Source organism: Lithobates pipiens, unplaced genomic scaffold (assembly GCF_037356315.1).
Source record: "Lithobates pipiens isolate NorthernLeopardFrog02 unplaced genomic scaffold, aLitPip1_a1.2 Scaffold_19, whole genome shotgun sequence".
Lineage (NCBI taxonomy): Eukaryota > Metazoa > Chordata > Amphibia > Anura > Ranidae > Lithobates > Lithobates pipiens.
The window spans coordinates 33,525,191-33,551,339 of NW_027507764.1; positions in this window are offsets into that span (position 1 = coordinate 33,525,191).

Consider the following 26,149-nt stretch of genomic DNA (forward strand, 5'->3'; position numbering starts at 1 on the left):
CATCAATTTTTTTTTTTTTTTTTTTTAAGTGTCAAACTAAAAAAATAAAAATAAAATTAACAATAAAAAATAAAAATGTAAAGCGCCCCTGTGCCCGTGAGCTCGCACATAGAAGCGAACGCATACGTAAGTCCCGCCCACATATGAAAATGGTGTTCAAACCACACATGTGAGGTATCGCCGCGAATGTTAGAGCGAGAGCAATAATTCTAGCCCTAGACCTCCTCTGTACCCCAAAACTAGTAACCAGTAAAAAAATTTAAAGCATCACCTATGGGGATTTTTAAATACCAAAGTTTGGCGCCATTCCACGAGCGCGTGCAATTTTGAAGCGTGACATGTTGGGTATCTATTTACTCGGCGTATCCTCCTCTTTCACATTATGCAAAAAAATTGGGCTACCTTTCCTGTTTTTTTTGTTTTAAGCATGAAACTTTTTTTTTCTGAAAAAAATGTGTTCGAAAAAAATTGCTGCGCAAATACCGTGCGAGATAAAAAGTTGCAGCGACCGCCATTGTATTCTCTAGGGTCTTTGATAAAAAAACCTATATAATGTTGGGGGTTCTATGTAATTTTCTATTAAAAAAAATTAGGAATTTTACATGTAGGAGAGAAATGTCAGAATTGGCCTGGGCGCGAAGTGGTTAACCATTTAAGCCTGAAAGACCTCTAATTTAAATTTAAGTATGAAAAAAAAGACCCAAGTCCAATTTGTTCAAACAATAAACATATTACATATCAAAATGTACAGTGGGGGGGAAAATAATTATTTGATCCTCTGCAGATTTTGTAAGATTGCCCACTTACAAAGAAATGAAGGGGCTATCATTTTTTATCGTTGGTGTATTTCTAAATGATAGAAACAGAGTATCAACTAAAAATCCAGGAAAAAAAAAAACACATAAAACAAATGCTATAAATTAAGTTGCAGTTCAGTGAGTAAAATAAGTATTTGAACCAAGCACAACATGACTTAGTACTTGGTGGAGAAAACCTTGTTGGGAAGCACAGAGGTCAGACGTTGGTAGTTGGTGGCCAGGTCTGCGCACATCTCAGGAGGGATTTTGGTCCTCTCTTCTTCTATAAATCCTTAAGGTTTCTTGGCTGTCACTTGGCGACCCAAAGTTTCAGCTCCCTCCATACATTTTCTATAGGATTAAGGTCTGGAGACATGACCTTAATGTGCTTTTTTTTGAGCCACTCCTTTGTTGCCTTGGCGGTATGTTTTGGGTCATTGTCATGCTCAAAGACTCATCCACCACCCATCTTCCGTGTTCTGGCTGAGGGAAGAAGGTTCTCTTCCAAGATTTCACAATACATGGCACCGTCCATTGGACCTTCAGTGTGGAAAAGTCGGCCTGGAGCTTTAGCAGAGAAACAGCCCTAAAGCATAATGTTTCTACCTCCGTGCTTGACTGTAGGAATGGTGTTTTTAAGCCCCATACACACGCGATCAGAAATTCTACCAGCAAAAGTCGGATGTGAGCTTTTGGTCAGAAATTCTGACCGTGTGTGCGGCTCCATCGGACTTTTGCTGACAGAATTCAGGCCAGCAAAAGATTGAGAGCATGTTCTCTATTTTTCGGTCGGAAAAAGTTCAGATCAGAAATTCCGATCGTCTGTACAATTTCCGACGCACAAAATTCCTCGGAAACAATTCGACGCATGCTCGGAAGCATTGAACTTAATTTTCTCGGCTCGTCGTAGTGTTGTACGTGACCGCGTTCTTGACGGTCAAAAGTTCACAGAACTTTTGTGTAACCGTGTGTATGCAAGCCAAGCTTGAGTGGAATTCCCTCAGGAAAAAACATCCAAGTGGATCTGCTCGTGTGTACGGGGGGCATTTGGGTCATAGTCAGCATTTTTCTTCCTCCAAACACAACGAGTCGAGTCACCACAGCATTTTCTCCCAATCCTTCTCTAACTTAGATGTTCATTGCCATGACTGTACATGTGCCTTCTTCGGGAATGGGACTCGCTATGTTTGGAGGAAGAAAAATGCTGACTATGACCCCAAAAACACCATCCCTACAGTCATGCACGGAGGTGGAAATACGATGCTTTGGGACCGTTTCTCTGCTAAAGGTACAGACCGACTTTGCCGCACTGAGGGGCCAATGGATGGGGCCACGTTTTGTAAAATCTTGGATGAGAACCTTCTTCCCTTTGCCAGAACACTGAAGATGGGTCGTGGTTGGGTCTTTCAGCATGACAATGACATACCGCCAAGGCAACAAAGGAGTGTCTCAAGAAGAAGCACATTAAGGTCATGGAGTGGCCTAGCCATTCTCCAGACCTTAATCCTATAGAAAATTCCTGGAGGGAGCTGAAACTTTGGGTTGCCAAGAGACAGCCAAGAAACTGTTAGCCCTTGTACACACGGTCGGAGATTCCGACAACCAAATCCGTCGGATATTGTCCGTCGGATTTTGTCCGACGGATTTTGTCCAAAACTGTTGCATACACACGGTCGGAAAATCCGACGTGATGACGCTTTTTCATTACGACGGGACTACGTTCAGGCTAGTAGCCAATAGCTTTGGTGTAGGAATTTGATCTGAGCATGCGTGGCACTTTGTCTGATCGGAATTCCCTACACATGATCGGAGTATGTCCGATCGGAGCATTTTGTCTGAAAATTTTACCAACAAGTTGGAAAACTTGGCCCGTCAGATACTCCAACGGAAACAGTCCGATGTAGACCACACACAGTCGGAATATCCAACAAATGGTCCGATCTGACAAATTCCGTCGGAATCTCCAACCGTGCGTACAAGGGCTAAGGATTTAGAGAAGAAAAATGTCTGCAAATCTGGTGGTCACCAACTACAAGACATGTCTTACCTCTGTGCTTGCCAACAAGGGTTTCTCCACCAAGTACTAAGTCATGTTTTGCTTGGGGATCGAATACTTATTTTACTCACTGAACTGCAACTTATTTATAACATTTGTATCATGTGTTTTTTTCTGGATTTTTGGTTAATATTCTGTCTCTACAGCTTAAAATACACCTATGATAAAAATTATAGACCCTTCATTTCTTTGTAAGTGGGCAAATTTACAAAATCTTCAGGGGATCAAATAATAATTTTCCCTACTGTACAGTAATGCCCCATACACACAGTCGGACATTCCGACCACAAAATCCGTCTGATTTTTTCCAACGGATTTTGGCCGAAACTTGTCTTGCACGCACACACACGGTCGTGCAAAAGTTGTTGGAAAATCCGATCGTTCGGAACAAGGTGATGTACAAAGCCTACGACGGGTCTACGTAGGGGCCAGTAGCCAATAGCTTTCGTTTCCAAATTTTTTCTGAGCATGCGTGGCACTCTGTCGGAATTCTCTACACATGATCAGAAAAAGTCAGATCAGATTTTGTTGACGGAAAATTTTAGCTCCAGCTCTCAAACTTTTGCCGTTGGAAATTCCGACAGAAAAAGTCTGATAGGGCCCACACACGATCGAATTTTCAGACAACATAATCCGATCTGACTTTTTCCGTCCGAATTTCCGACCGAGTGTATGGGGCATTACAGTATTTTTTTTTCTAGAAAAGCTCCACCTTTTATCATTAAAAATCCCTCCTTGAGTTCCAGTCCCGTGATTTTGTCTAGGCTAAGATGATGTCATCAGTCTGCTGCAGGCAGGAACATAGCATTCCCTTAGTCTCCCCTCCTCCAGTGATCAGACTGCAACATTGTAGCAAGACACAAGGTGAAAGGCTGCAGCTGGGGCGGGTCCGTGCCTGACATTTAAAGTAGAACTCCATCCAAAAGGGAAAGTTCCACTTGTTTGCACCCTCCACTGCCACATTTGGGAAGGGTGAGCTTCCATGCCTAGTGCGGTCAGTTTGCAATAGGAATGCAGGGGGACTGGCAGGGTCACCAGGTATTTCACACAAAGCAAGAAAAAGAAAGAGAACAGGATACTTTTTAACACAAGTAAAATGTACGACAGACGCATATCAGGAATATGAAATGTCGGGATAACATATTCTTTCTCCAAAGTTTTTCCGTCGGGAAAATTGAGAACATGCTATCAATTTTTGGCTGGCGGAAATTCGGACAGCTAAATTCCGATGGAGCGTACACACGGTCGCATTTTCCGATGAAAAGCTCTCATCAGTCTTTTTCTGGCCGGGATTCCGATCGTGTGTATGCGGCATAAGACATTGTTGAGGGGGGAGGGGGGGGGAGGCGTTGCAATCTCTGTAAGAGGTGATAAATACCAGGAAAGGTTACATCAGGGGTGGCCAACATGTGGCCTGCGGAGCCCTTTGATGTGGCCCGCGACCTCTTGCTCTGGAATGGCGGGTTAGCAAGCCCAGATAGCAGGTTGCTGACCCGTCATACCACAGCATCGGTGTTGTGAATGAAGCTGGTGGTAGAGGAAGAAAATGGCTGCAGAGCAGAGCCCATAAGCCGATGCTTCCTGTACAGCGCCGGCTTTTCCACAGGCAGAGTCTATGGCAAAGTTCAGTTAACCCGCAGCACTACTCTGCACCCGCGATGTGGGTAATCAACAGTGTGAAAGCAGTTTGGGCCCTTTGCACACGATTGGCCCTACCCAATCGGAACCCTCAATTCACCTCTACAGAGCGGCAGATGCAAACAGACTTTTGTCCGTTTACTCCCCCCCGCCTCCAATCCAGTCCTAAAAATCGGATAAAAAAAAAAAATAGAAGGGAGTTCGCCCCCTTCCATCTGGGTGGATCGGAGGGCCTATAGAGTAGCCGTGACCTGTCATCCGCCCGCTCCGATTATTGTGGCCCGCGACTGGTTACCAAGTTGCTTAAGTGGCCCTCACTCTTTAAAAAGTTGGGCACCTCTGGGTTACACCAACACATTACTGACCATACATGCACTTAAAGAGGAAGTAAACCATGATGAGTTTACTTCCTCTTTCATTCCCTACAAAGGTAAAGCATAATGGACTACTATGCATCGCATCGCATCGCATAGTAGTCCATTATGTGTCACTTACCTGACACAGGAGCCAGCGAAGTCACCGCTGTCCCCTGTAGTCCGGCGCATCCAACTTCTCGGTGGGGTCTCGCAGCTCCGCCGCTGTCATTCGGCGAAGCCGCGATGACGTCACTCCCGCGCATGCGCACGGGAGCCGACACACGCGGCATCTCCGTAATTGAAGATGCCGCGCTCAGTGCGCCTGCGCGCCGCTGTCTAAGGCGCATGCGCCGTAGACAGTGGTGCCTGTCTTCGGGCAAATATCTCCTAAACCGTATAGGTTTAGGAGATATTTCTTGGACCTACAGGTAAGCCTTAATCTAGGCTTACCTGTAGATCAAAGAGTGTTGTAAGGGTTTACAACCACTTAAAATATATCGAATTCTAGATTTTGAAGTTTATCGATATTCTAGAATCTAGATTCCCATAGGTGGGTGGAATTGTTGCTGGATTGGCTGAAATTCAAGCCGTGGATGGCCCTGTAATTACCACCCTGCTCATCAATAGTCGATATTAAAATGGGGGGGGCCAGGTGGAAAATGATTGTCCTGCTCAGCCTCGGCTCCTTAATTACGATAGATGGCAGAGAAGATTCCTTCATCCATGCTTTTACATAGCTACATAGAAAGGTTGAAAGAAGAAACACGCCCATCTAGTTCAACCAACAGAAAAAAATAAATAAATAGAAAACCTTCATATACAGGATCCTATAGCCAACGTTGGACAGTTGGTTCAGAGGAAGTCCAAAAAAAAAACGAAACGATACGGTGGGTGAAAAAATTCTCGATCCTCCAAAGGCAACTGGATATTCCTTGGATCAATAGTCTCCGATAGCTTGGAGGTTTGTTTGAAATTAATCTGTATATGGCCAAGTTAAGAGGGAACACTTAGTCCCTGTACACACGGTCGGAGATTTCGACAACCAAATCCGTCGGATTTTGTCCGTCGGATCTTGTCCGAAACTGTTGTATACACACGGTCGGACTAAGTTGTCGAAAAATCCGATCATTCAGAACGTGATGACGTTATTTCGTTACGACGGGACTACATTCAGGCTAGTAGCCAAAAGCTTTGATGTAGGAATTTGATCTGAGCATGCGTGGCACTTGGTCCGATCAAAATTCTCTACACATGATCTGAGTATGTCCGACCGAACCAGTTGGTCGGAAAATATTTCCAACATGTTGGAAAATTGGGTCAGACGGATATTCCTCCGGAATCAGTCCAATGCATACCACACACAGTCGGATTATCCGACAACACGATCTGATAGGACACATTCCGACGGATTCTCCGACCGTGTGTACAAGGGCTTAGATCTCCTCAATCTGAGACATAGAGGACAAAATCCACCAGTGTATAATGACCATCCATGAAGACAATTTTTTTTTCACCAAGGGCACTAACAAAAATAAAAGTTAAAGTTAACAAAATCATAATGTGGATATTGTGGTCTTCTACTACTTGAGATACATCACAAAGTTAAGCTTTATGCAGGTGACACCCTTCTCCTCCTAGGTGACACTACTTCTTTCCTACAGGCCCCATCCACCACACCTCAGGGATGTGTAGCTTGAAGCTCGAAAACGCTGGAGGAGAAAAAAAAATGATTCTCAATGGAGTTGGTTCACATTTCCAGCTCGATTTGGGCGGGTTGAGGCGTTTTTGAAATGTTTTTTGTTCCATAGAAGCTCTTGTTTTGAGCGTTGTACTGTGTTCTGTTGCGTGCTTTTGGGCGTTTTTTTTTTTTGCTCAAATGCAATAATTATATAACGATAATAATAATAAATATTAAAAAAATAATAATAATAAAAAAAAAAAAAAGTAACCCTAACTTCAACCCCTAACCATAATATTTGACCCTAATCCTAAATCCTAACCCCTAACCCGAATAATAACCCCTAACCTTATCCTAATCCCTATTACTAAATCCTAACCCCTAATCCTACTCCCAAATCCTAACCCCTAATCCTAACCCTTAACCATAATATTAACCCCTAACCTTATCCTAACCCCTAACACTAATATTAACCCCTAACCTTATCCTAATACTTAACCCTAATCTTAAATCCTAATCCCAAATCCTAACCCCTAATCCTAACCCTTAAGACAATATTAACCCCTAACCTTATCCTAACCCCTAACCCTAATCTTAAATCCTAACCCCTAATCCCAAATCCTAACCCCTAATCCTATCCCTTAAGAGAATATTAACCCCTAACCTTATCCTAACCCCTAATCTTAAATCCTAACCCCTAATCTTAAATCCTAACCTCTAATCCCAAATCCTAACCCCTAATCCTAACCCTTAACCATAATATTAACCCCTAACCTTATCCTAACCCCTAACCCTAATATTAACCCCTAACCTTATCCTAATACTTAACCCTAATCTTAAATCCTAACCCCTAATCCCAAATCCTAACCCCTAATCCTATCCCTTAAGAGAATATTAACCCCTAACCTTATCCTAACCCCTAACCCTAATCTTAAATCCTAACCCCTAATCCCAAATCCTAACCCCTAATCCTATCCCTTAAGAGAATATTAACCCCTAACCTTATCCTAACCCCTAATCTTAAATCCTAACCTCTAATCCCAAATCCTAACCCCTAATCCTAACCCTTAACCATAATATTAACCCCTAACCTTATCCTAACCCCTAACCCTAATATTAACCCCTAACCTTATCCTAATACTTAACCCTAATCTTAAATCCTAACCCCTAATCCCAAATCCTAACCCCTAATCCTATCCCTTAAGAGAATATTAACCCCTAACCTTATCCTAACCCCTAATCTTAAATCCTAACCCCTAATCCCAAATCCTAACCCCTAATCCTATCCCTTAAGACAATATTAACCCCTAACCTTATCCTAACCTCTAATCTTAAATCCTAACCCCTAATCCCTAATCCTAACCCTTAACCCCAATTTTAACCCCTAACCTTATCCTAACCCCTAACCTTAAACTTAAATACTAACCCCTAATCCCAAATCCTAACCCTTAAACCAATATTAACCCTTAACCTTATCCTAACCCCTAAATCTAATCTTAAATCCTAACCCCTAACACTAATCCCAAATCCCAACTCCTAATCCTAATCATTCTATTCCATAGAAACTCTTGTTTTGAGTGTTGTACTGTGTTTTGTTTGCGTGTTTTTGAGAGTTTTTCTGCCCAAATGCAATAATTATATAACAATAATAATAATAATTTAAAAATAAATAAATATAAAAATAAATAATAAAAAAAATCAAATAAATAAAGTAACCCTAATCTCAACCCTAACCATAATATTTTACCCTAACCCTAATCCTAAATCCTAACCCCTAACCCTAATCCCAAATCCTAACCCGAATGTTATCCCCTAACCTTATCCTAATCCCTAATCCTAACCTCTAACCCTAATCCCAAATCCTAACCCCTAACCTGAATATTAACCCCTAACCTTATCCTAACCCCTAATCCTAATCCCAAATCCTAACCCCTAAGCCTAATATTAACCCCTAACCTTATCCTAACCCCTAACCCAAATCTTAAATCCTAACCCCTAACACTAATCCCAAATCCCAACTCCTAATCCTAACCCCTAACCCTAATATTAACCCCTAACCCGATTCTAAACCCTAACCCTAATCCTAAACCCTTACCTAACAAATAAGTAAATAAATAAATAAGTAATAAGTAAATGAATAAAAATAAATAATAATAAATAAATGAACCCTTAACCTCTTACAAACAAAGTAAAAAAAAAAAATAATAATAAGGAAGAGGATAAAAAAGCTGAAAAACAGCAGCAAATGATGAAACAGACAATATTTCTATCTAATGGCTAATTCAAAAATGCTAAAGTTCAAAAACCCTTTAAAAAAACGTAAAAAACGCTGTACAAAAACTTTCAAAAACACACATACAAGGGCTCAAAAAAAAACACCAGAAAAATAGAAACGCGACGCTGAGGTGTGAATGCAGCCTTATGGTCTTTGGCCATGGATCAGGCCTCGTAATAAGCTGGTAAGAGTTGGCCTTGCTCCTCCTAGATGGTGAATTATCTCCACCTGTAACTAAAGCAATGTATACTTATACTATAATCAGCAGGAACCAGCCAAATTTTGTCGCGTTTGTTCCCTTCTGTTCAACAGAAGCCAGACTAACGACCAGCTTCTGACGAAAAAGGTCATACTCGAGAACCAGCATTCGATCAGCTGTTGCAGGCAATGGCTGCAGAGCTGATCTGTGTATATTGGCAGGGGGGGGGGGGGTCCCCGCTGTCAGAATACAATGAGGCAGGGGAGAGCCCTGCATCCACCTCACTTGCATGGATGTTTTTTTTTTTTTTTTTTTTCGTTCAGCCCTCTGCTTGAATAAAAAAAAACTCTGCATATATATATATATACACCTTTACTGTCCCGTGCCCGTTACAACCTCCTTTAAAGTGGAACTTCACTCTCCCCATCAACAGTTTTTTTTTATTTTTATTTTTTTAATCCTCATGCTGCCAGCATTTGTAAATAGATTACTGTTTGAAACTTTTTTTTTTTTTGTTTACTTTTATTCAGTTACTTCTAGGTTTCTTGTCTAGGCAAATGATGTCATACATCCCAGGAGTCTTCAGGAGGGGAGGAGAGGAGGAAGGGTTTTCTCAGCTAAGCACACCCTTCCAGCCTGCATGCCTGAGCTAAGGGCAGATGGAAGTAAATGCTACATGAATCATATGCCTTTACTGAAGGTGGCCACAGCCGGAAACGCTGGGGGGGGGGGGGGGGGACTGTTTTTCAAAGTGATTTCTCATGGAGACATGGTGGGATGGCTTTGAATATTACAAGTTAATTAAACATTGTTTTTGGTTTGTGGTGCTCAAGATCCCCTTTAAACTCCTGGGTATCCTTGTTTCCTCTGACATGTCAAAGTATTGTCATCTTAATGTCTCCCCTCTTCTTGGGAGGTTTTCGAGACAAAAATATGAGTATGGAATAAACATCCACTTTCCTTGATAGGTTGGGCAAATTTGGTAAAAATTATTTTAACCACTTCAATACCAGGGCACTTATACACCTTCCTGCCCAGGACAATTTTGAGCTTTCAGCGCTGTCGCACTTTGAATGACAATTGCGCGGTCATGTTACACTGTACCCAAACTAAGTTTTTATCATTTTGTTCCCACAAATAGAGCTTTCTTTTCGTGGTATTTGTTCCCCTCTGTGGTTTTTATTTTTTGTTAAACAAATAAAAAAAGACCACAAATTTTGAAAAAAAATAAAAGTTTTGGTTTTGTTTCTGTTATAATTTTTTTGAAATAACTATGTTTTCTCTTTCACTGATGGGCACTGATAAGGCAGCACTGACAGGCACTGATAAGGCGGTACCGATGAGTTGGCACCAATGAGCAGGCACTGATGGGCACCAACGGTGGGCACTGATATGCGGCACTGATGGGCACTGGTAGGCGACACTGATGGGTGGTACTGATATGGAGTATTGATGGGCATTGATAGGCGGCACTGGTGGGCCCTCATGGGTGGCACAGGTGGGTACTGATAGGCAACACTTGTTTGCACAGTAGCAGTTTGCACAGCAGCTAAATAATCGCATGCACAGCAAATTATTTATTTACTTATTTTGCACAGTAGCAGTTTTGCCCAGCCGCTAAATAATTGCATGCACAGCAGCAATTTGCATTAGGATTCACAATTAGGGTGGTGGATGGAGCTGGGGTGAGATCGGGGGGATGGAGCCAGGATGAGACCAGGGTGGTGGATGAAGCCGAGATGGGATCGGGGGATGGATAAAGCCAGGATGGGATCGGGTGGTGGATGGAGCTGGGATGGGATCGGGGTGTTGGATGGAGCTGGGATCGGGGTGGTGGATGGAGCTGGGATGGGATCGGGGTGGTGGATGGAACCGAAGTGGGATCGGGGGATGATTAAAGCCAGGATGGGATTGGGGTGGTGGATGGAGCTGGGATGGGATCAGGGTGGTGGATGGAGCTGGGGTGGAATCGGGTGGTAAATGGAACCGGGATGGCATTGGGGGGATGAATTGAGCCAGGATGGGATCGGTTGGTGGATGGAGCTGGGATGGGATTTGGGGGGATGGAAAGAGCTGGAATGGGATCTTTGATTTGAGGGGGGTGGGGGTTAGAGGATATGTGCTAGGGAGTGCTTTGGGAGGGGAGAGGAATTGTGCTGGGGGTGTCAAACTTCAAAACTTCCCCCCTCCTTCAAGCACAAGTCCTGGCAGCATAATTGTTACCTACCCAGTCCCAGCCCCCCCCCCCCCCCCCAGAACTCATACTAGAGTCAGTCACCCAGAGCTCTCTGAATGTGTCCCAGAGACTATCACAAATCTACTATACACCTCTCAAATTGTTTATAATAGGTACATTGTCTGACCCCCAAATACAGTAGATGTGAAAGGGATCGTGGGGATTTTATCTATATGCCCTGGCGGTACCTAAAACTGCATAAATATTGGACATTACAGGTCACCACGCCTAATTCAAATATTTTAGTTAACATTACCCCTAGATTGTGTCTCGGCCTTTTCACTAAAATCAGGTGTAGCATCTGTTCTTATCAGTGTCCAGTAGGAGTGCTTCGGTATCATTCTGGCTCTGTGGTATCCCTACTGGGGTGATGGGGGGTCCTGAGGGATCTCCCTCACGTTAAGGAATCTGAATCCAGAGCCCATCATGTGAGGTTCGTAGTACTTCCCTAGTGTGGGGGGGGGGGGGGGGTTCCAAAGGGCCCAGTGGTTCCTAGTTTGAAGAGTTCTGCATTGTCTGGCCAGGGGTCAAGGAGATGTTAAGTGACCCCTGGTGACCCTGGGGTGCTCTTAGTATCACTTTTGGTTTGGGAACCCACTATAAATAAGAACAAGCACTACTAGGCCACACAACACCTCCTGATTTTTTCTGCACATTGCCTCATGGTCTAGGCCAATTTTTGTTTACCAGGCAGCAAGGCCTAGCCATTGCACACACATTGGCACTCTTTTTTTTATTTTTATTTATTCACTTTCTACAAGTGTCTTACTGCACTTTATATGTTTGTTTTCCTTTCTACTCACAGGATGGTAAGATGTGGGTCTTCAGGCCTAACCTGAAAGCGGAAGTAAACCCATTGATTTAACAGTTCCTAAAACACATTCCCGGTGTTTCGTCAGATTAAGCGACCCGTTAGAATGTGTAACGGAAGTGACGTTCCATCACTGCCATCTTGCTACACCCGCACTCCTCCACAGTAAGGATACAGTGAGAAGGAGGCAAGCGGACATCTTGTTACACCCACCGGAGCTTTGCATTGTCCACTTTTTTTAACAAGAAAGTGAGTTATATATAGTGAAATACATTACTTAGAACTCAGTGTGAATGTTTACATTTTGAATCTAAAAACCAGCGAACTTCTATCCCATTAGCAAACCTGTGAGATCATCAGGCTTGCTGTTGCTTTTAAAATGTACACCTATTTGTGGGCAGTTTCTCCCTTTCTTTTTTGTAGGACCTCTCAAGCTCCATCAGTTTGGATGGGGAGAGTCGGTGCACAGCCATTTTCAAATCTCTCCAGAGATGGTCAATCTGGTTCAAGTCTGGGCTCTGACTGGGCCACTCAAGGACATTGACAGAGTGGCCTCATAGCTACTCCTTTGTTATCTTGGCTGTCTGCTTAGGGCAGGGGTCTTCAAACTATGGCCCTCCAGTTGTTCCAGAACTACAATTCCCATCATGCCTAGTCATGTCTGTGAATGTCAGAGTTTTACAATACCTCATGGGATGTGTAGTTCCACAGCAGCTGGAGGGCCGTAGTTTGAGGATCCCTGGCTTAGGGTCATTGTCCTGTTGGAAGATGAGCCTTCACTCTGAGGTCCAGAGCGCTCTGGAGCAGGTTTTCATCAAGGATGTCTCTGTACTGAAAAACATCCCCACAGCATGTAGGGATGGTATTGGCAAGGTGATGAGTGGTGCCTGGTTTCCTCCAGACGTGACGTTTGCCATTCAGGCCAAATAGTTCAATGTTTGTTTCATCAGACCTGAGAATTTTGTTTCTCATGGTCTGAGAGTCCTTCGGGTGCCTCTTGGCCAATTCCAAGCAGACTGTCATGTGTCTTTTACTGAGGAGTGGCTTCCGTATGGCCACTCTACCATACAGGCCTGATTGGTGGAGGGCTGCAGAGATGGTTGTTCCTCTTCAAGGTTCTCCTCTCTCCACTGAGAAATACTGGAGCTCTGTCAGAGTGACCATCGGGTTCTTGGTCACCTCCCTAACTAAGGCCCTTCTCCCCCGATCGCTCAAACTTCTTCCATTTACAGATGATGAGCCACTGTGCTTCAATGCTGCAGAAATTTTTCTGTACCCTTCCCCAGATCTGTGCCTCCATACAATTCTATCTCGGAGGTCTACAGACAATTCCTTGGACTTCATGGTGGTTCCAAACTTCTTCCATTTACGGATGATGGAGACCACTGTGCTCATTGGGATCTTCAAAGCTGCAGAAATTTTTCTGTACCCTTCCCCAGATCTGTGCCTCCATACAATCCTGTCTCGGAGGTCTACATACAATTCCTTGGACTTCATGGCTCGGTTTGTGCTCTGACATGCACTGTTAGCTGTGGGACCTTCTATATAGACAGGTGTGTGCCTTTGCAAATCATGTCCAATCATCTGAATTTACCACAGGTGGACTCCAATCAAGTTGTAGAAACATCTCAAGGATGATCAGTGGACACAGGATGGACCTGAGGCTCAATTTTGAGTGTCATGGCAAAGGCTGTGATACTTATGTACATGGGGTTTCTACGTTTTTTATTTTTAATAACTTCTAATAAAGATTAAAACAAGCTTCTTTCACTTTGTCATTATGGGGTATTGTTTGTAGAATTTTGAGGAAAATAATGAATTTAATCCATTTTGGAATAAGGCGGTAAGATAACAATATGTGGAAAATGTGGTATAGCTGTGACTGTCAGGAGCAGGAAATTTTATTTTGGGTTGTTCTTTGGTGGAAGGTTATGGTAGTAACAAGAAATATACCTACTTTCAGCCCCAGACCATTTTGCTGGTCAAAGACCAGACCACTTTTTGCGATTCGGCACTGCGTCGCTTTAACTGACAATTGCGCGGTCGTGCGACGTGGCTCCCAAACAAAATTGACATCCTTTTTTTTCCCCACAAATAGAGCTTTCTTTTGGTGGTATTTGATCACCCCTGCGGTTTTTATTTTTTGCGCTATAAACAAAAATAGAGCGACAATTTTGAAAAAAACACATTATTTTTTACATTTTGTTATAATAAATATCACCCAAAAATATATAAAAAAACATTTTTTTCCCTCAGTTTAGGCCGATACGTATTCTTCTACATATTTTTGGTAAAAAAAATCGCAATAAGCGATTATTGATTGGTTTGCGCAAAAGTTATAGCGTTTACAAAATAGGGATAGTTTTATAGCATTTTTATTAATAATTTTTTATTATTTTTTTTTTACTAGTAATGGCGGCGATCAGCGATTTTTATTGTGACTGCGACATTGTGGGGGACCCATCGGACATTTTTGGGACCATTGTCATTTATACAGTAATCACTGCTATATAAATGCAGTGATTGCTGTATAAATGACACTGGCAGTGAAGGGGTTAACCAGTGGGTGGCAGTAGGGGTTAAGTGTTCTTAGGGGTGTGTTACTAACTGTGGGGGGGTTGGGCTTTCATTTAGTGAACACTGATCTCTGCTCCAATCACATGGAGCAGAGATCAGCGTCACTAGTTGCTAGGCAGAATGGAGAAATGCTGTTTACACGGCATTTTCTCCATTCAGCTGTCCCGTGAGACGATCGCGGGTATGCCCGCGGCGATCGAGTCTGCGGGTCCCGCGACCGGACTCACGGGGGTCCCGACCAGTGCGGGAGCGAGCCGTCGGCGGCGCGCTCCCGATGGCAGGGCGCCATTGAAGATTGGACGTACATGTATGCCAATATGCCTGCCTGTGCCATTCTGTCTACGTACATCGTCGTGCGCTGGTCGGGAACCGGATACAGCTAACTTTAAAAATTTTTTTTTTTTTACTATTTTGGGCCGGTTTTCCTTTGATAATTAAAAACAAAACTCAGGAAATATCCATAATTATTTAGCACAAAGTGAAAGCCCAATTTGTCCTGAAAAAATGTGGTCTAATCCACCTGGATGCAGAAAGTAGTTGGGATGATATGTACAGTTTCACTAACACATAACATCAAAGTTGCAAAATTGTGCTTAGGCATTTAGATTTGTTTTACCCTTAGGTGGGAAGGGGTTAATCCTACTAACACAGTGCCAGGGCCTAGCACCGTCACACTTAAGAAATTCTTTGTCTCTTTTGTAACATAGAAAAACCTGGTTTCAGGGTTAGAGACTTCATCACTCCCAAGACTCTTTGAAGCCTCTGGACTCCAGAACCCAATCTGGGACTTGATTAAGCCCCTTGAATAAAAAGGCTGTGGACCCCTGACCACACAGCATGCTGGTCCCCAGTAAAACCTGGACTCGGGATTTAGAGGCGCCATGTCTCCTAAGACTCTTCGAAGCCTCTGGACTCCAGAACCCAGTCTGGGACTTGATTAAGGCCCTTGAATAAAAAGACTGTGGACACCGACAGACACAGCATGCTGGTCCCCAGTAGTGATGGCCGAACGGTTCGCCCGGCGGTCGTTTCGCGGCGAATTTCCGACTTTCGCCGTCCGCGGGTTCGAACGCCTTTTTCCGTCGTTCGCCCCGGCGGACTTACGTGTTTAATGTATACAAGAACTTTAACCTTTCGTGACACGTTTATCATGTGTTACAGGACAACCAATTGAGACATGACAGCTCATGGACACTTGGACATTCCCCCTAACCTATAAATACACCCGATCCGGTGGCCATTTTACATTCTTTCTTCTGTCACTGTAGGGAAAGGATCCTGTGTGGAGTAGGGACAGAGAAAACGCTAGCTATTTGGTACACAAAAGTTCTTTTCAGGACTGGTATAGGTGTTAGGTCAGCAGCCTGAGTTTCTTTTGTCAGTTTAGATAAAGGGACAGAGCGCTGTATGCTGCTATTTTAGGGACAGCTCAGCCAGATTAGTCTTTCTTCATCATCATCATCATCATCATCATTAGCTGTTACTATCAGGTCCACAAAAGAGCTGTTCCAGCTAATCGTTCCAGCCTACTCTTTTTTGCCAATTTGTATAGGGACAGGCAGGAAGCAGTGTGTCAGGCAGTGAGGATAATTTTAAAGACTTGCTGTTACTATTAGTTCCACAAAGGTTCTTTTCAGGACTGGTATCAGTGGTACGGTAATAGGCTTGTACACGTATAATATTCTTTCTTCCAAATATAGAAAGAATATTATACTTGACTGCTGCCCTTCTGCTGCAGTCTGCTAATCATTCACAACTCACTTGTTCCACAAAAGTTCTTATAAGGACTGGTAACTTGGTCTGTCTAGGGTGCTACGGTACATAGGCTTGGGTGCGGTACAGTCTGCTGTTCTGTAAGGACCGCTATCGGTCCACAATAGATAGGGTTGCCGTGCACTACTGCTGACCGCTGCCCTATACTGCAGCAGTCCTTCAGCGGTATAGGGACTGACGCACAGTCTGCTAAACACTAATACACAACCTGCTTGGTCCACAAAAGTTCTTATAAGGACTGGTAACTTGGTATAGGGTGCTACGGTACATAGGCCTGAGTGCGTTACAGTCTGCTGTTCTGTAAGGACCGCTATCGGTCCACAATACATAGGGTTGACGTGCACTACTGCTGACCGCTGCCCTATACTGCAGCAGTCCTTCAGCGGTATAGGGACTGACGCACAGTCTGCTAAACACTAACACACAACCTGCTTGGTCCACAAAAGTTCTTATAAGGACTGGTAACTTGGTATAGGGTGCTACGGTACATAGGCCTGAGTGCAGTACAGTCTGCTGTTCTGTAAGGACCGCTATCGGTCCACAATACATAGGGTTGCCGTGCACTACTGCTGACCGCTGCCCTATACTGCAGCAGTCCTTCAGCGGTATAGGGACTGACGCACAGTCTGCTAAACACTAACACACAACCTGCTTGGTCCACAAAAGTTCTTATAAGGACTGGTAACTTGGTATAGGGTGCTACGGTACATAGGCCTGAGTGCAGTACAGTCTGCTGTTCTGTAAGGACCGCTATCGGTCCACAATACATAGGGTTGACGTGCACTACTGCTGACCGCTGCCCTATACTGCAGCAGTCCTTCATTGGTATAGGGACTGACGTACAGTCTGCTAATCACTAACACACAACCTGCTTGGTCCACAAAAGTTCTTATAAGGACTGGTAACTTGGTATAGGGTGCTACGGTACATAGGCCTGAGTGCAGTACAGTCTGCTGTTCTGTAAGGACCGCTATCGGTCCACAATACATAGGGTTGACGTGCACTACTGCTGACCGCTGCCCTATACTGCAGCAGTCCTTCATTGGTATAGGGACTGACGTACAGTCTGCTAATCACTAACACACAACCTGCTTGGTCCACAAAAGTTCTTATAAGGACTGGTAACTTGGTATAGGGTGCTACGGTACATAGGCCTGAGTGCAGTACAGTCTGCTGTTCTGTAAGGACCGCTATCGGTCCACAATACATAGGGTTGCCGTGCACTACTGCTGACCGCTGCCCTATACTGCAGCAGTCCTTCATTGGTATAGGGACTGACGTACAGTCTGCTAATCACTAACACACAACCTGCTTGGTCCACAAAAGTTTTTATAAGGACTGGTAACTTGGTATAGGGTGCTACGGTACATAGGCCTGAGTGCAGTACAGTCTGCTGTTCTGTAAGGACCGCTATCGGTCCACAATACATAGGGTTGCCGTGCACTACTGCTGACCGCTGCCCTATACTGCAGCAGTCCTTCATTGGTATAGGGACTGACGTACAGTCTGCTAATCACTAACACACAACCTGCTTGGTCCACAAAAGTTCTTATAAGGACTGGTAACTTGGTATAGGGTGCTACGGTACATAGGCCTGAGTGCGTTACAGTCTGCTGTTCTGTAAGGACCGCTATCGGTCCACAATACATAGGGTTGCCGTGCACTACTGCTGACCGCTGCCCTATACTGCAGCAGTCCTTCATTGGTATAGGGACTGACGTACAGTCTGCTAATCACTAACACACAACCTGCTTGGTCCACAAAAGTTCTTATAAGGACTGGTAACTTGGTATAGGGTGCTACGGTACATAGGCCTGAGTGCGTTACAGTCTGCTGTTCTGTAAGGACCGCTATCGGTCCACAATACATAGGGTTGCCGTGCACTACTGCTGACCGCTGCCCTATACTGCAGCAGTCCTTCATTGGTATAGGGACTGACGTACAGTCTGCTAATCACTAACACACAACCTGCTTGGTCCACAAAAGTTCTTATAAGGACTGGTAACTTGGTATAGGGTGCTACGGTACATAGGCCTGAGTGCGTTACAGTCTGCTGTTCTGTAAGGACCGCTATCGGTCCACAATACATAGGGTTGCCGTGCACTACTGCTGACCGCTGCCCTATACTGCAGCAGTCCTTCATTGGTATAGGGACTGACGTACAGTCTGCTAATCACTAACACACAACCTGCTTGTTCCACAAAAGTTCTTATAAGGACTGGTAACTTGGTATAGGGTGCTACGGTACATAGGCTTGAGTGCGGTACAGTCTGCTGTTCTGTAAGGACCGCTATCGGTCCACAATAGATAGGGTTGACGTGCACCACTGCTGACCGCTGCCCTATACTGCAGCAGTCCTTCAGCGGTATAGGGACTGACGTACAGTCTGCTAAACACTAATACACAACCTGCTTGGTCCACAAAAGTTCTTATAAGGACTGGTAACTTGGTATAGGGTGCTACGGTACATAGGCTTGAGTGCGGTACAGTCTGCTGTTCTGTAAGGACCGCTATAGGTCCACAATAGATAGGGTTGACGTGCACCACTGCTGACCGCTCACCTATACTGCAGCAGTCCTTCAGCGGTATAGGGACTAAGAGTTTTGTCACAGGGTCATTTAAAAAATGACATGCAGAGGAAGAGGCAGGCCCTTCCGCAGGGGTGGTAGGGGTAGGGCAGGAGCAACAGGCTTGAGCCAAAGTGGGAAGTTGCAGAAGGTGCGTTCAATTACTTTAAAGGATGCACCAGACTTGGTTGAGTGGCTCGCTCAGCCTTACTCTTCTGCACCCTCCTCATCCTCTCGATCTGCACCCTCTTCTTCACTCTCTGCTATGTGCACCCCCAAAGACACTACCACCAACAACACGACCACCACCACCACCACCACATACCTTCCGCTTGAGTCACTGGAATTATTTTCCGATCCATATCAAGAGGACATTTCTGATGCGCAGCCACTCTTGGTATTGGATCAGGAAGAGGAGGTAGCAACAAGCGCTACTCAGCAGTCTGACGCCAGTACCCAGATCAGCCCAAGGAGGAGGTTGGTCCCCGGTGTTGCTGCCTACTCTACTTATAGCGGTGGGGAAGGTGACGTTGATGATGACGTGTCTAGTGATGTCACGTGGGTGCCCACAAGAGAGGAAGAGGAGGGGAGTTCAGAGGGAGATATGGACCAGCAGATAGGGAGGAGAAGCAGCAATGACTTACATTGCACAGCAGGGACAAAGCAGACTGCAAATGTATCAGGAGCGAGTCATCGACCATGTACGGTCACATCTGGCGCTCCCAGGACACCGGCACATGGCTCCGCAGTGTGGGCTTTTTTTAACGTGTCCGCTGCTGACAATAGCGTTGCCATCTGCAATCTTTGCAGTCAACGCGTTAGTCGCGGTAAGCCCAATACTCACCTAGGGACGACCGCCTTAAGAAGGCACATGAGCAGCCATCACCGAGCCCAGTGGGAGCAACGGAACACACAAAGCCACACTGCAGGCTCTCACCGTCCAGCCTCGTCTTCTACTTCTCCTTCTCCTCTCTCCTCACAATTGTCCTCCACTCCACCTTCCATCACGCCAAGCTCACATTTTTCTGCAAAAAGGCAGGCTTCCGTGGGCCTAATGTTTGAGCGTAAAAAAATGATGACGCCGGATAACCCTCTTGCCCAACGGTTGGCGGCTGGCTTGTCAGAACTCATAGCCCGCCAACTACTGCCATATAAACTGGTGGACTCGGAGGCCTTTCGCAAATTTGTGGCCATTGGAACACCACAATGGAAGGTCCCAGGAAGGAAGTATTTCTCAGAGAAGGGCATCCCAGAGCTATATGGCCATGTTCAGCGGCAAGTGAATGTATCTCTGGCACACAGTGTCGGTGCCAAGATACATCTGACCACAGACACGTGGTCTAGCAAACACGGGCAGGGAAGGTATATCAGTTTTACTGCCCACTGGGTGAACCTTCTGACGGCCGTCAAGCATGTAACCCGTGGCACCCGTGTAGATTTGGTTTTACCGCCACGGATTGCATGCAGGCCTGACTCTTCTTCTCCTCCTCCTACTCCATCCTCCTCCCTCTCCTCCTCAGCTGCCTCCTCCTTTTCCGCTGCTAGCGTCTCTTCCACTGCACCGCCCAAGCTCCCCAGAACCTATTCCACATGCCAGGTGAGACGTTGCCATGCCGTGCTGCGTCTGTTGTGCCTGGAAGCAAAGAGCCACACTGGCCCGGCACTCCTTTCAGCTTTGCGTTCACAGGCAGATGAGTGGCTAACACCGCTCAATTTGACAGTTGGTAAAGTGGTGTGTGACAACGGTGCCAATCTGCTTAGCGCATTGAAACAGGGCAAAATCACGCACGTGCCGTGCATGGCACACGTCTTAAACTTGGTCGTGCAGCGATTCCTTGTCAAATACCCTGGGGTCCAGGACATCTTGCGGCAGGCAAGGAAAATCTCGGCCCATTTCAGAAGATCTTACACGGCCATGGCTCGCCTTGCTGACATTCAGCGGCGACACCATCTGCCGGTCAGACGTCTTATTTGCGATTGCCCGACGCGATGGAACTCAACCTTCTATATGCTTGATAGGCTGCTCCAGCAGAAACGTGCAGTTAACGTCTACCTGTATGAACTCTGCGAAAGAAACGGTTCTGGGGAGCTGGGTTTTTTTTCACCGCGCCAGTGGCTGCTCATGCGCGACACATGCAGACTTCTGCGGCCATTTGAGGAGATCACCAAACTGGTCAGTCGCAGCCATGGCGCCATCAGTGACATGGTACCTTATGCCTTCTTTCTGGAGCGTGCATTGCGTCGTGTCATTGATCAGGCTGTGGAGGAGCAGGAGCGGGAAGATGAGGAAGTCGCAATGCTGGATGAATTCCCAGGGGGGGCTACTCTATCTGAGACAAGTCAACAACAGGAGTCTGATGAGGAGTCAGAGGAGGATGGTGCCGGGGCGGATGAGCAGGAGCAAGAAGAGCATGCTTTAAACCTTTCTGGGATCCCTGTTGTGCGAGGATGGGGAGAGGAGAATGAAGAGGACGACATTATCCTGGATGATGAGCAGGAGCCAGGCCACCACACCGCTTCCACTTTAGTGCAAATGGGGGCCTTCATGCTCCAGTGTTTTAATAGGGACCCCCGTATAAAAAGCATGAGGGTCAAGGACCAGTACTGGGTGGCAACGTACTTAGACCCCCGGTACAAACACAAAATGGCGGAAATGTTACCGCCGTCGCAGAGGGCTGTCAGAATGCAGCACTTCCAGGCCTTGCTTCGAGAAATGCTGCATTCTGCTTTTGCGTGCGCTGGCAGAGGAGCAATTCCCACTCCCAGAGAAGGATTTGCGGGTACCAATCCAACAGCGCCTGCAAGAAGAGGCCGGTTTGAAGATGTGTTGGTGACTTCGGATATGAGGTCATTCTTTCAGCCGACCCATCGACAGGTGTCATCCGGATCCAGCATCAGGGAACGCCTAGACCGTCAGGTGTCCGACTACATTGGGTTAACGGCCGATGTGGACGCTCTGAGGAGTGATGAACCCCTAGACTACTGGGTGGGCAGGCTTGACCTCTGGCCAGAGCTTGCCCAATTTGCAATCGAACTGTTGGCTTGCCCCTCATCCAGTGTCCTGTCCGAAAGGACGTTCAGCGCAGCAGGGGGGATTGTGACCGATAAGCGTACTCGCCTAGCTCACCACAGTGTTAACTACCTCACATTTCTAAAAATGAATGAGGCATGGATCTCGGAGGAATTCAACACATGTGATCAGTAGACCATGTATATGTCTATAAACAATTTTTGGAATCAAGCACACAGACCTTCTTAATTCATTTGGCTCACTTCCCTGACCCAAAAAAGCACACCGTACTATATGCCCCTACCCTCCTCTTTGAAGAGGTTGAGCGGTGTCATATTTCTACTGGGGCTGCTTATTATGAGGGGTTCCCACCATCCCTGTGCTGTGCTGACTTCCTCCTGGGTGTTCTTATTATGAGGGGCTCCCACCATCCCTGTGCTGTGCTGACTTCCTCCTGGGGGTTCTTATTATGAGGGGATCACACCATCCCTGTGCTGTGCTGACTTCCTCCTGGGGCTGCTTACGGTGCTGCTGTCAGCGCTGTATGTCACGGAGCTGCTGTCAGCGCTGTATGTCACGGAGCTGCTGTCAGCGCTGTATGTCACGGAGCTGCTGTCAGCGCTGTATGTCACGGTGCTGCTGTCAGCGCTGTATGTCACGGAGCTGCTGTCAGCGCTGTATGTCACGGAGCTGCTGTCAGCGCTGTATGTCACGGAGCTGCTGTCAGCGCTGTATGTCACGGAGCTGCTGTCAGCGCTGTATGTCACGGAGCTGCTGTCAGCGCTGTATGTCACGGTGCTGCTGTCAGCGCTGTATGTCACGGAGCTGCTGTCAGCGCTGTATGTCACGGAGCTGCTGTCAGTGCTGTATGTCACGGAGCTGCTGTCAGCGCTGTATGTCACGGAGCTGCTGTCAGCGCTGTATGTCACGGAGCTGCTGTCAGCGCTGTATGTCACGGTGCTGCTGTCAGCGCTGTATGTCACGGAGCTGCTGTCAGCGCTGTATGTCACGGAGCTGCTGTCAGTGCTGTATGTCACGGAGCTGCTGTCAGCGCTGTATGTCACGGAGCTGCTGTCAGCGCTGTATGTCACGGAGCTGCTGTCAGCGCTGTATGTCACGGTGCTGCTGTCAGCGCTGTATGTCACGGAGCTGCTGTCAGCGCTGTATGTCACGGAGCTGCTGTCAGCGCTGTATGTCACGGAGCTGCTGTCAGCGCTGTATGTCACGGAGCTGCTGTCAGCGCTGTATGTCACGGAGCTGCTGTCAGCGCTGTATGTCACGGTGCTGATGTCAGTGCTCTGTATTACGGTGCTGCTGTCAGTGCTCTGTATCTCCTGCACCCTCTTGTTTGCCTACCCTGGTCCCTGACCTTCCCTCTCCTCCATTGCCTTCATTAGCTCCATAGTCCTGAATTGTCAGAACAATTTCCCAAATAAAAAAAAAATGCTTGTAGTTATCGATCCCAAATTCACCTCATACATGTATTATGCTATTGTCCAGGTGGTGGGACTACGTGCTACCCCCTAATAATTACCCCGTGGCCGCAAATTCGACCTAAAGGTTTGCGAAATTCGCCTCCCATTGAAGTCAATGGAGCCCGCGGCGAACGGTCGTTTTCGCGAACGTTTGTGCCCGTTCGCGTTTCGCGTTCGCGAAACGTCCCGTCGGAAGTTCGTCCATCACTAGTCCCCAGTAAAACCTGGACCCAGGGTATAGAGACGCCATCTCTCCCAAGACTCTTTGAAGCCTCCGGACACCAGAACTCAATCCAAGTGTTACAAATCCCTTCGAAAAACTGAAAAGTGAATTTTCTCTGCTCAGAACTAACATTTCTGGGGCCCCTCTGCGTCCATGAGAACCCTGTGTAAGGTTTAATCCTACTAACACTCGCTCATCCATGTCTTTATGGACCTTGCTTTGTACACTGGTCCAAATCATTTGGTGGAGGGGGGATTATGGTGTGGGGTTGTTTTTCAGGGGTTGGGTTTGGCCCTTTAGTTCCAGTGAAGGGAACACTTAAGGCGTCAGCATACCAAGATATTTTGGACAATTTCATGGTCTCAACTTTGTGGGAACAGTTTGGGGATGGCCCCTTCCTGTTCCAACATGACTGCGCACCAGTGCACAAAGCAAGGTCCATAAAGACATAGATGAGTGAGTTTGGGGTGGAGGAACTTGACAGTCCTGACCTCAACCCAATAGAACACCTTTGGGATGAATTAGAGCAGAGACTGCGAGCCAGGCCTTCTCATCCAACATCAGTGCCTGACCTCACAAATGCCCTTCTGGAAGAATGGTCAAACATTCCCATAGACACACTCCTAAACCTTGTGGACGGCCTTCCCAGAAGAGTTGAAGCTGTTATAGCTACAAAGGGTGGGCCAACTCAATATTGAACCCTAAGGACTAAGACTGGGATGCCATTAAAGTTCATGTGTGTGTAAAGGCAGGCGTCACAATACTTTTGATAATATAGTGTAGATACTTCAACGTATGATTTTACTAGTTTCCAGCTGGTAGTGGCTCCAGCGCCCGCTTTCTTCTTGCCATTTCCAGGAACGTGGGCAATGGAAATATCATACATGGTGCTTTGCCCGGCCTGTCACATGAGCTTCCTCTGAGGCCACCAGTGGCCATTTTTTACCACTTATTTACACAGACATGATCCACTGTTGTCACCATAAGGACACCTACCCTGGAGTACATGTAGATAGTAATGGCTGTGAAGAGGCCACAGGAGATAAGCATCACTAAGATGCAGCAAAGGATGAAAAAAAGGTATTTTTTTTATTAAAGTGGTTTTAAACCCTTTTATGTACAGAGTGAAGTGACTGTCCTCAGATAACACACAGCGATGAAACAAATCCTCCTACATAAGTTGTACCTGATTATCTGCAGTCTTCATTTCTCTACATCTGTTCAAGGTCCAGATTTTATAAAGCTTCTCTGAGAGTTCAGAAAAAGAAAAGGCTGAAGTTACACTTTGCAGAGGTCAGTGAACAGAGGTCTGATTGAGCTGGTTGGAGGGAAGGGAACACCCCCCCCCCCCCTCTTCAAACAGCACACAGGAACAGAGCTGAGGCTGTCAATCGCAGGCTGTGTGCTGGAGTTCCCTCCCCTGTCCCTTTTTTTTTCTCTTGGTGTCAGGATTAGGCAGCAGACAGAAATGACACTTATTGCTCTGAACTGAGACAAGTACACACTATAGAGGGATATGTTTTCTTCATATTTCATGTCTGAGGTGTACCGCTTTAATTTAATCTACAAAATGTATTTTGTTATTAAATAAAATAATATAATTTTCTCATTTTAATTTAATTTTAAAATTGCTTCTATTAAAATTTAATTAAAATGAGAAAAATATATTATTTTATTATTTTATTAGATAAGAACAAAATCATTTTTTTTTCTGCTACATTACAATTCGCTAAAGTAATCCTGTCATAATTTAATGGCAGTAAAAAAAAAAAAAGGAATAATCGACATCTCATGCCAAAATCAAACAATCTACATTCATTACATTGTCTTTATTTACCATGCATTGTGTATTCAACAGTAAAAAGAACTCTATATTACTGTCAATTTTTTTTTTATTATTATTATTTTTTTCTTTTTTTATTAAATTAAATTATATTAAATTTAATTTAATTTTTTTTTTTTTTTTTTTTTTTTTTTAAATGAGACACAGAAGGCCCCTAGAGAGCAACAATATTGTCTCCTTACAGCACATCCCAGCCCTGTCTTTTCCCATACTCCTCCCCTTAATATGTGCAAAGTCCTTTTTAATGAATCGCCCCAATAGTGAAGATTTCAGACTTATCACCGCAGTCTACCTAACACGAGCACAATGGAGGGGACCTAGGTGCTGAATCGCTATTCACTCTGTTAATTTTAACAATAATAACAAACACAAAACAGGAAAACGTGTTGTTTTTTTAAACCTCGCTGCAAGAAATCCTTCTACGGGTGTCTCATTTAATCCTTTCAGGAAGATTATCCCATGTGATGGATAGAAAGGGGTAATAAAGAAGTTTTTTTTTTTTTTTTGTAAGCTGAAACTACTATAATGTCCATAGATTACTTTTCCATGTGACCATTTTATGCGTTTTTTGTTTTTTTAAATCAAATATTTTAAGAGACCTGTTTGAGTTTCTTTCATGACACATTAAAAAAATA